General features: G+C 40.2%; 1 pseudogene; it reads right to left on the bottom strand.

The window, feature by feature from the left end:
* Positions 1 to 4,682: 4,682 nt before the first annotated feature.
* LOC103750090 overlaps positions 4,683 to 11,219 on the bottom strand; it is a 101,032-nt pseudogene continuing 94,495 nt past the window's right edge.

The raw sequence follows: 11,219 nt of genomic DNA, 5'->3' as shown, positions 1-11,219 counted from the left end.
GAGGTGGGGCCTAGTAGAAGGAAGTTAGGTCATTGTGACACATCCTTGAAGGGGCTAGTCAGACCCCCACCCCTTTCCTCCCTTACTTCCCAGTCACCATGAGGCAAAGAGCTTTGCCCTACCATATGTTTCCTGCCACAGTGTACTGCCTTGCCTCAGGCCCCAAAGCCACAGGACCAAACAACCACAGACTGAAAGTATAAGCCAAAACCTTTCCTCCTTAGAAGTTGATTATCTTAAGAATTTTGTCACAATTACAGAACGGTGACTAACATATCTATTGAGGCTGACATCAGAATATATGGTTCCTTTATGCAAGCTACCCAAAAGAGGTACTCTCTCAGCAACGAAGTAAAAAGGCACCCCTTTCTCCAGATTGCCTCCATTACCAGGCAGATTCCAAGCCCAACTTGTCAACTTAAGTTGTGTTTGTGCACTGCACAACCTGTACTTACAGAACAGTACTGTTTGGATGTTAAAGAAAAGGTGATTCTTAAGACTGATAAACATTGAGTTCTAAAAATAACATTTCCTAGAAATATTCTAATCAAACTGGTCCTATGACTCATGAGTCAGCAAGCCACATCTGGCAACCCAAATTCAGCTTAGCACTTGGTTTCACAAAGTTTTATTGGAATGCAGCCATGTTCATTCATTTCAATATCACCATGGTTGCCTTCAGGCTACAAAAGCAAAGTTGAATCAATGCTACAGAAACCATCCAGCCTGAAAAGCCTGAGCACTGACTAGCTGGTCCTTCATGGAAAAAGTTTTTGGAATTCTTCTCTAGAGAGACACATGGCTTTCCTGTGGCGCTGGCCCATCTCTCCAGCCCCAATGCACCTCGATATTTTTTTTTTATTTTATCATTTTTATTTTATGTGTACGTGTGTATTGCCTACATGTAGGTAAGTGCACCTGTGTAATGCAATGCCTGCAAGGAGGACAGAAGAGGCTGTTGGAGCCCCTGGAGCTAGAGTTATGGACAGTTGTTAGCTGCCATGTGGGTGCTGGGATTCAAACCCAGGTTTCTGAAAGAGCAATCAGTGTTCTTAACCGCTGAGCCATCTCTCCAGCCACACACACAAGCATACCAAAATCTGTGGATACTTCAGGTCCCTGCTATAAAATAGGATAGTATTTGCATACAGACTTGGCACGCTCTTCCATATATTTTAAACTGCTTGTAGATTACTTAAAATACCTAATACAATGTAAGTAGCTGTTACACTGCATTGTTTAAGAAGGTAAAGTCTGTACGCAATGCAGATAGTGCCTCTCAAATATATTCAGTCTCTGGTTTGTTGAACCCCCATATTTGAAAATCAGGAATACAGAGTGTCAAATATACAAATATACCCCCTGATGATGTTCCAAAGCTTGCATGGGGCAGTGAGATTGAAAAGCAAGTTTCAGTGAAGTATGATTTGCATATCACGAAATTCACTCATTTAGAGTGCAACAGTCAATTTTCTTGTAAATTAACAGAGTCATACAATCATCACCACCAATTTTAGCATATTTCTGTATTCTAAACATTTCTATATGCATACCTCCTGCCGGTTTGTAGCTCATACCCATTTTCACACTGAGTGAAAGTCACCACTGCTTTGCTTTCTGTGTACCTTGAGATTTGTCCCCTCTGGATATTTCAGATCAATGGAGGTAGGCAACATGTAGTCTTTTACGTTCATGCTGCTTTCTACAACATGTATCTTGTAGAATTTCTTTTACAATATGGATATACTCTGGGCAAATGACTTTTACCTAACCTTGCAACCAAAGTCTCATTTTAGCTTGTTTATAATGTAGACAAGCTTACTGAGCTCCTCTTGTGACTTGAGCACATGTTCTTAATCTCTCATGACCTGTCCTTGCCCTGAACCCAAAATAATGTATGAATGTGTGTGACTATGTTTTGCATATTCAAGAAAGTTCTGCAAACAACTGGGACAACAAAGATGTGACAATTATTCCATTTGTGTTGTAAACAATAGATGGGATTAAGTTCATAACATCTATTTGAGGTTGTGTGAGTGCTGGTCTACGTCAGTAGGGATCAGAAAGGGCAAAAATTTTCTCTGATAAGATAAGCGTCCCCCCCTCACCCCATTTCATGTTGGAGATATTGTTTCAGTAAGAGAATGGGTGAGCCTTTATTCAGAAGTTCAGATCTAAGAGAATTCTGAAAGAATAGGTTCTTAGCAGTTTGTGTCCACTCTTGGCTTAAAATGAGTACTGATTGCTGCTAGATGAGGAACAGCTGACCCTCCTAAAACAAAGACCTCTAGATAGGCTGACTAGATTCACCAGAAGGTCAAGAATGGGGAATGGCTGGGGGTGCCAACAACACAGCAGACAGTAGCAGGGATATCAGAGTATAAGGGCTCTAGTGGGGGGAGGGAGGCTATGGGAGGGTGCTACCTGGGAAGTGGGTGTAAAAATAAATTAATTAATTAATTTTAAAAAATGAATACTAAGATTCAGGCTGTTTTTATTCAGGCACATCCACAACATGATTTCCCAAAGTAACCACCCCAGTATTTGTTGTCTTTTCCTTTTCCACTCTGCAGTTCCCAACTCACTAAAGGATTTTCTTCAGAAAGTTTATTTCTTGACTTGGTCTTGAAACATCAATTACAATCTCCAGTAGAAATAATAATACCATAAATCAAGAAATTTTATTTCTTGACTTGGTCTTGGACCATCAATTACAATCTCCAGTAGAAATAATGCCATAAATGAAGGTTAAATTCCCAGGCTAATTCCAAAGCATATTTAACCCATAACTAAACTAGAATTTAGATACTTCCAGTCTAAATTCTGGGTCCTGGGAGGAGGAGGATACAAGACACATGGGGCAAGGGAGTAAGTAACTCCCCCTCCCCTCTCATATATAGGATGCTACTGGAAGTGTCTTTGAGATGAGGAAGCTGTGCCCCTATTCTAGATCAAAGTCCAATCCTTAGACTGTCTGTATTAGAATTCATGTTCATTCATTCAACAGAAATATATAAAGAGCTACACTGGGCCAAGCATGTAGTCTTGGTCTATTGCACATTTGAAATCAGAATCTCTGACAAGTAGTTCCCAGGGATGTAGTGTGTGTGTATGTGTGTGTGTGTGTGTGTGTGTGTGTGTGTGTGTGTTGAATACGTGTGTATGAGTGCATGTTCACATGTGTGTATGGAGGTCAGAGGTCAATCTTTGGTGCTATTTCTCAGACACCATCCACCTTGGTTTTTTGTGAGTTTTTTTTTCATCCATGGTTAAAATACTTTTATTTGTAAACAAAAATGAAATGCACTACCTTCTAAGTGTGGATAAAACAAACCCAAGAACATGGTATGTTTGTCTTGAAACATCACCAATAACCCACTTTATTGTAGCTACCACAATTAGCATTCGATATCTCTCTGACCTTAACTGGTTGTTCCCACATGATTTCACTTACATTTAAAGTAATATCCTTTATACAAAATCAAGAGATAATAGCTTCCAAGGTGACAAATATGACTTATTTTTTCTTTTCAGTTATAAAACTTATTACAATAAGATTGACTTTGAAGTGTAATGTATAATCAAATTAGTTGCACACACTGGCACTTAAACACAAGGGCAATCTTTAAAATCAGTTGGAGATCATAGTCTAAAAACAGTTCGTGGTCTTACATTCATCAAATTCATACTTAAAATAGTCTATTTCATAGGATAAAGACTAAGAAAACTTGACACATGTTACAAGCTTATTACATATATTTATATGGCTCTTTCTTCCCTAGGTACTTAAATTTTTCACATCATAAAGCTACTTGGTTCTAGCAAGCTTTGTAGGGATAAGGCCAGACCACCCAAAATAGTTTGTGCAATACAAAAATTTTCTTCTGAAAGCTTTTCAGTGATCTTCAACACTATTTCTACTTCTGTAAAAGTATTGGTGCATCTGTTGTTAAATGCCTACCTACTGCTTTTAAGAAATGACCACTGCTAATAAGCCCCAACTGCTCTTTACACATTCACTACAGTACAATTTATTAAGATGCAACTATTAAGAAAATTTTCCATGTTCTTTTGGCAGTAGATTAATGGTTGTGTTACAGTTTGAGTCTCCCTAGAACATTTAACTGAAATATCCACTTGTTTTCTGTCTTTATGTATCTAAGCTGATGCTTATCACCCAATTCACTGCAAATAATATTAACCTATGAATCTTAAAATTTTTCCAAGAGGGGGCTGGAGAGATGGCTCAGCGGTTAAGAACACTGGTTGTTCTTGTAGAAGACCCGCATTCAAATCCCAGCACCCACGTGGCAGTTAACAACTGTCCGTAATTCCAGTCCCAGGGGATCCCACAGCCTCTTCTGACCTCCACAGGCATTACATGACATGGGTGCACTTACCTACAAGCAGGCAATACATGCATACACATAAAATAAAAATAATAAAAAATTTTAAAAATCCTTCCAGGAGACAATAGAAAAGATTATCATTTCTCACCATCTAAACTTGAATTTAGTTAGCAACACCATCGACTACAATTGTTTAGTTATTTTAAGTTGCACCGATACTATAACATCACAGTGCACACAGCAAATAAACGATAGTTGGTATATCTATAAATTAGCAATTTTACACAATTCCCTAGTGAGTTTCAGACCAACTGGTGGCTATATGTAACATTACTAAACTGAAGCATTTTTCATCTTTATGCCTGTGCTTTAAGTTTTAAGCTGAAATGTCATTGTTTCCTTATCTGAAGGATTAAAGGAATCGGGAACCCAGTGAGTTGGTGCTTGGGAAGAACACTTGGGGATGGTGGCTTACTAAATTTGGCCCCAGCATAGTTCTGATTAGTTTGAGACTTAGAAAGCAAGCTGGGACTTCATAAGCTAGTGTTTTTGGATTATTTGAAAAGTTTTTGTTCTTCCCCCCATGTTGCATGGCCTGCCATGTAGCTATTGAGTTATAACCATGTCCTCTTTCTTTTTTCTTATGAACAACCTTCATCTGGGAATTCTGATCCTTGTTCTTTTGTCTATTCAGCTGTTGTTAGTTCTTACTAACATTAGATTGAGGGGTTAGAATGTTAGACCTCTCTCCACCACCATCTTCAGCTTCTTGTCACCTTTCCGTCCACTTTTCAGATTGCACTGCTTGGCCTCTTCCTTGCTGCCAAGTGCAGGATAGTAGATGTTGCCTTCTGCCAGACCCTTTCCTTTGTCTCAATACAGTTTTCATGAGCCAATCTGTTGAGTTCAGCAAAGGAGCTAAGGCCAATATCTGTGTCTCTTCAGCACACAAGCTCGAGAAAAGTCCTAGTGACTTTGAGCTCCATCCACGACTACCCCAAAAGTCCAAGCCTGCCTCCCTTTCAGGGAGAGAGGACACACAGAGTCAACAGGGCCATGAGCACCCACCAGCGAGTCGCTGACTACTCCTGTGACCCAGACCCACCTGACAAATACAATTTATAAGGACATAAATCACTTGTCTTCAGATCACCAATGGATGAACAGTAATTTATTACTCATATATAGATGTTCATGATACATCAAAAAATTTCCACTTAATATTTGTTTATTAATATAAACATGTTCTTATCCTCCATTTAGAAGGAAATAGTAAGTAAGGTACTTGAAAGAAATGATGAGAAATTATTAGGATGCCTAAGAAAGTGCAAGCAACATTGGTGGGGTAGAAGGAGATTAACTTTTCTTTTTTAATTTTTTTTTAATTTTTGTGATTTTCATACAATAAAGTTTGATGATATTTAGATCTGCTTCCCTCTCCACAACCCCCCTACTGCCCCCACCTTGTTTTATGAGATAGAGTCTCTCACTGGCCTGGAGTCCATCAAGTAGGCTAGGTTGACTAGCCAGAAAGCCCTGTTTCTGCCTTCCCAGTGCTAGGATTACAAGTGTCTACAACCTGGCATTTTATTATGTAGGTTCTGGGGCTGGAACTAGAGTCCTCATTTACTTTACTGACTGAACTATCTCTCCAGCCCAGAAATTCATCATTTAAAAAAATATTTTATTTATTATTTTTATTTTATCTGTATGAGTATATTGCCTGCATGTGTATAAGTGCACCCATGTCATGCAATGCCCACAGAATCAGAAGAGGGTGTTGGATCCCTCGAAACTGGAGTTACAAATGGTTGTTAGCTACCATGTGGGTGCTGGAAATTGAACACAGTTCCTCTGCAAGAGCAGTCAGTGCTCTGAACTGCTGAGTCATCTCTCCAGCCCCCAAATCCATCATTTTTAATGAGCTCTACAAGAGATTCAATTGCATCTTGAAGTCAGATTTCTGTGTTAGCTGTTTCCTTGAAATTTAGAAGGCTTTAAGTCTTCCAGATCAAGGTCATCCAAGGCATCTGTTACTTAACTCTCTCACAACCCACAAAACTCTGCTCCTTTCTGCTGGACAATAAAGGAAAATACAGCATCTTTTACGTCTCTATGTTTTCAAATTTTCTTAATATTTTAAATTAAAGAGAGAGACCACAAATGGCAACATAGGCAAACTGGATTCACGACTTCCTGTACATTCCTGACAGTTAATAATCCTTTGACAACTGCCTTTGACAGCTTATCATCTCTCTTCTTTATAGCATTAGACATTCCTCAAAAGCAGGCTGCCTATATCTGCTATATTCTGAGTGCCTTGTTCAGTGGCTGGCTAATACTAGGTGCTCAAAACCCTGTTGAAGGTTTTAAGAAATGACAATAATCTGAACAAATCAGCAGGTTCTATCTCCATGCTGTTGCTAATACTCACTGGGGCAAATTTTTCAGAGATAGCCCTGAATGAATGCTTCATATTTCTCTACAGTTTCACACAGAGAAATTGAGAAGTCCAGGCCAGTTGGTAGAAGATGATTTGGGGCCCAGAAGCCATAGAGATGCAGGCGTGCCCTGGAACAAGCTGTCACAAGGCTCCTACTTTCTACTGTCCACCTGGTTCTGTGGCTGATGAACTGGCCAGTTTCTGGTTCAGATGAAGTACTGTTTCTGGGGCATGAGATCTGGCTTCCCTAGTGACTGATCAGAGGTGAACAGCACCTGAAAATATGGGCAAGATGAAGCACCACAGGTAGCCTTTATCCAGATGTAGGTGATAGAAAAGTCCTGCAGATGAACCTACCCTTCCCCCACCATCTTGAAAGGACTGTTCTGAGGCCCAGTGAATCCATGTGGCCTTTCTGGAGGTGTTCCTTATACTAAGAATCATTTGTGTTTCTTGGGACAACTATTATGGATTGAATGTGACCCCAGAAATATATGTTGAAGAATTAACCCTCAGGATCTCCAAAGGTAACCTTTGGAAATAAGATTGGGGGCAGGGGGGATAGTGAGATAGCTCATCAGGTAGAGGCAATTGCCTCCAAGCCTCACAATCTGAGTTCATTTCCCGGAAACCACATTTTGGAAGGAGAGAACCTATTTCCACAATTTATCGTCTGACCTCCACATGTACATTGTGCCACAAGTGCGTGCACACACACACACACACACACACACACACACACAAATGTAATAAAAAAATTTAAAGATAGGGTTAGACTTGATTCAATATGACTGGTGCCCTTAGAAGAAGAGATACAGACACAGTCATACAAGGGGTGGAGGTGGGGGTCGGGGGATGTAATGTGACAATGGAGGCATTATGATGCTACAAGACAAAGAATGGTGTCACCAGACACTGGAAGAAATAAAGAAGGACCCTCCACTAGAGCCTCTGAAGAAAACCATCCCTGACCTCCAGAAAAATAATCTCAGTTGTTTTAAGCCACCTCTTTGATGCTATTGTGTTCCAGCAGCCCTAGAAATCTAACACACTGACTCACTTCCATTTCCTCTCACTCCAGTTGTATATTGGAATTGGATCCCTCTCTAATAGGTCAATACAATAAGCTTTGCCTAAGTAATGTTTTTTGAGGCAGTTCAAGAGGTTTTATATATAATATATACAATACCATATGATAAATAATACTTTATTATATACTATATATTTATTGGTATTTGTATATACACACATATTTGTATGTGTACATATATCATATATATACACATACATGTGTTTATTATCATAGGAAACTTTGATAGTAGATGTTTGTAGATGTATAAACTACTTTTGAAAAGACACAAAAGAAACTAATTTAAAAAATGGTGAGACAAGGACAGGAGAAAGAACTTTCTGATTTATTTTTCATACCCTTTGCATGTTGAATGTGTGACTTTCTCAGATTTTTTTTCTAAGACAAGATTTTGCTATGGCACCCGAGTTTGCCTCCAATTCAAGATCCTCTTGCCTCAGCTTCCCAAGTGCTGAGGTTAGAGGTGTATACCACCACATCTAGCATTTTTATTAGCTTTTTTAGAGATGAATTTCAATTTTTTTTTCATTTTATGTGTATATGTATTTTGCCTGCATGCATGTAAGGGCACTCATGTATGCAGTACCTGTGGAGGCCAGAGAGGGCATCATATCCCCTGGAACTGGAGTTACAGACATCTGTTAGCTGCCATATAGGTGCTGGGAACCAGTGCTCTTAACAACTGAGCCATCTCTCCAGTCCTGAATTTCAAATGTTTTAAAGATAGTGGCTACATTAGTTGATTTTGCATCATAATAACAAAATACTTATCACAGGCTATTTATGAAATAGAGGTTTATTTTAGCTCATGTTTCTAGAGAATCAAAGATTACATATAGCACCATTGTAAAAGTGTTACCTTACAGAGGAGTATGTCAAAGTGAGTGGTCACATCCTGAACCAGGACACAGACCAGGGTTCCACAGTCCCCTTTGAGAACACATTTCCAATACTAAAGACCTCCCACTAAGCTCCACTTCTTCCAAAGGTAATAGCATCTCCTGTGGACCAAGTCTTTATATAAGGACATCTAAGGTATATTCATCTAAGCCATAGCAGTGGTCTCAGAGGGCCTGAGGCTCCAAGAAAGAGTGGGATGAGGCAGAGGAACTTGTGTAGATCTGGTCTGATGACCAGATAAGCAGTAGGGTTGTGAATATTTCAGAAGATGCCAGTACACCTTGAACCAAAGGTAATCCAGATGAATTAGGTTTCAGGGAATAAAACAGGTGTCTCTTTCCACTGTGCTGATGGCACTTTTGCTGTCACAAGTCAGAAGAGGACTCCTCAAGGAGCAGAAGATACAGACTCCAGCAAGCGTAAAACTTAAAAAAGCTCTGCTTCCCTGGGCTGCATGATCCGCCAGCCTCTCTCGGGGTAAGTCCATCACGCCCTCCCTGCCTTGCTCCCCCAGCCTCATTCACGCTCCCATCTCCCCTGCCCGCCTCTCCTCCTAGCATGGGTTCTGTCCCATTCCTGGTCTTGGCACCCCAGACACGGGTCCTCAAAAAACAGAATCAAGACAAGAAGTAACCTAATTAAAAGATGGGCTAAGGAGCTGTGATGGCTAATCCTGGGTGTCAACTTGATTGGATCTGGGATTAACTGAAATGAAAGAGATCTTCTTGATTGGATCATCTAAAGCCAGAAGACACACCCTAAATCTGGGCGTTACCTTCTGATGGCAGCCAGTATAAAAGACCACGGCAGAGGAGACCGCCTGGCTTCTTGCTGCTTGCTTTCGCTCTCACTGGTGAGTTCATCTTGCTGCTGTAGACTGAAGACTAGCTGATCTTTTGGAATTTGTCAGATCTTCAGCGCCAGACTGGGACTACTGGGACATCCAGCCTTGTGGACTGAGCGACTATGGATTCTCAGCCTCTCCAATGTGGTGCAGCCATTGTTGGACTACTCAGACTCTATCCTGTGAACTAAGTTGATAAATATCTCTCTCTCTATATTCATTCTACTGGTTCTGTTTCTATGGAGAACCCTGACTAATATACATGGCCTGGAAGTAGGTGGATTCAGTACATGAGTAATCCATCTCATTGGTAAAATCAAGGGTTTCTCACCAACAGCTTGCCTACTAAATCCTCCTTCTCACAGACATCTTACATTCCCAAAATTAAGGAAATGCAAATTAAAATCTCTTTAAGATTTCATCTCACTCCAGTCAGACTGGCTAAGATCAAGAGAACAAATGATACCAAATGTTGAGGAGGATGTGGGGAAAGGGGAACACTCATCCACTGCTGGTGGGGCTGCAAACTGGTTCAACCCCTATGGAAAGCAGTGTGGAGAACTCTTAAAAAAACTACACATGAACCTACCATTTGACCCATTTATACCACTCTTTGGCATATACTCAAAGAACTCATCCTGTTGCAGAGACACTTGTACATCCGTGTTTGTTGCTCCTCTTTTCACAATAGCTAAGGGATAGAAGCAACCTAAGTGTGCTCAGTTGATGAGTGGATAATGAAAATGTGGTTCATTTATATGATGGAGTTTTACTCAGCAGTAAAGAAAGATGAAATCATGAAATTTGAAGGTAAATGGATGGAACTAGATAAAAAAAAATAGACTTATGTTCTCCCTCATATGTGGATCCAAGAATCAAATCCTGATGAGTGAGTATGTTTCCAGACATAACTACAGGAACTGGGATAATGGAAAGGAACCTGGGAGGTAAAGGAAAAGAAAGAACCTGAAAGAGAAGAACAGTAGGAAACAGGCCTTAATAAGGGAGATATGGATAAAAATTGGGTTAGTTTAAGGGAGGGCGGAGGGAATGGTATACAAGGAACCTAGGGGATAAAGGGAAAGAACGAGCTCAAGAGAGGTAGGACCATAGGAAAAGAGTATTATTAAGGGAGAAAGGGGGAAAATGGGGGCACCTTAATTGGGGAAACCATGATGGAGGGGTTAGACAATGCAAGAGATAATACCTAGCTAGTATTAGCCCAACAACCTACTGACAAATTATACATAGAAGATCAAGAAATATATGTCTAGGTAAGGTTTATCTGAGAACAATTGGGTTTTGCCCAAGATTTATCTACATGGCATATAGCAATTAAAAGTACCAGATTGGTGGAACTAACCTTCTTGGATGTTTAAAAGACATACTTTGAGGCCTATACTTAATTTGGTCAGAGGGACATTAAGAACAGCTTTTTCTCCTTGCCCTCCTAGTTCGACTAGTTCCAGGGGACTATGAGCATCTCCCAACATCTCCTGTAATGGTGGGTCACCTGTCCTCTTGATCAAGGAGGCTGAGGAGACCCCATGAGATGGGCTTGAACCAGTGTCCAGTCTACAAAGAGGAGTGTCA

This window comes from Nannospalax galili, unplaced genomic scaffold, assembly GCF_000622305.1.
Source record: "Nannospalax galili isolate Female #2095 unplaced genomic scaffold, S.galili_v1.0 scaffold407, whole genome shotgun sequence".
NCBI lineage: Eukaryota > Metazoa > Chordata > Mammalia > Rodentia > Spalacidae > Nannospalax > Nannospalax galili.
The sequence above is the reverse complement of the archived record's forward strand: the minus strand, read 5'-3'. Positions and strand labels throughout refer to the sequence as shown.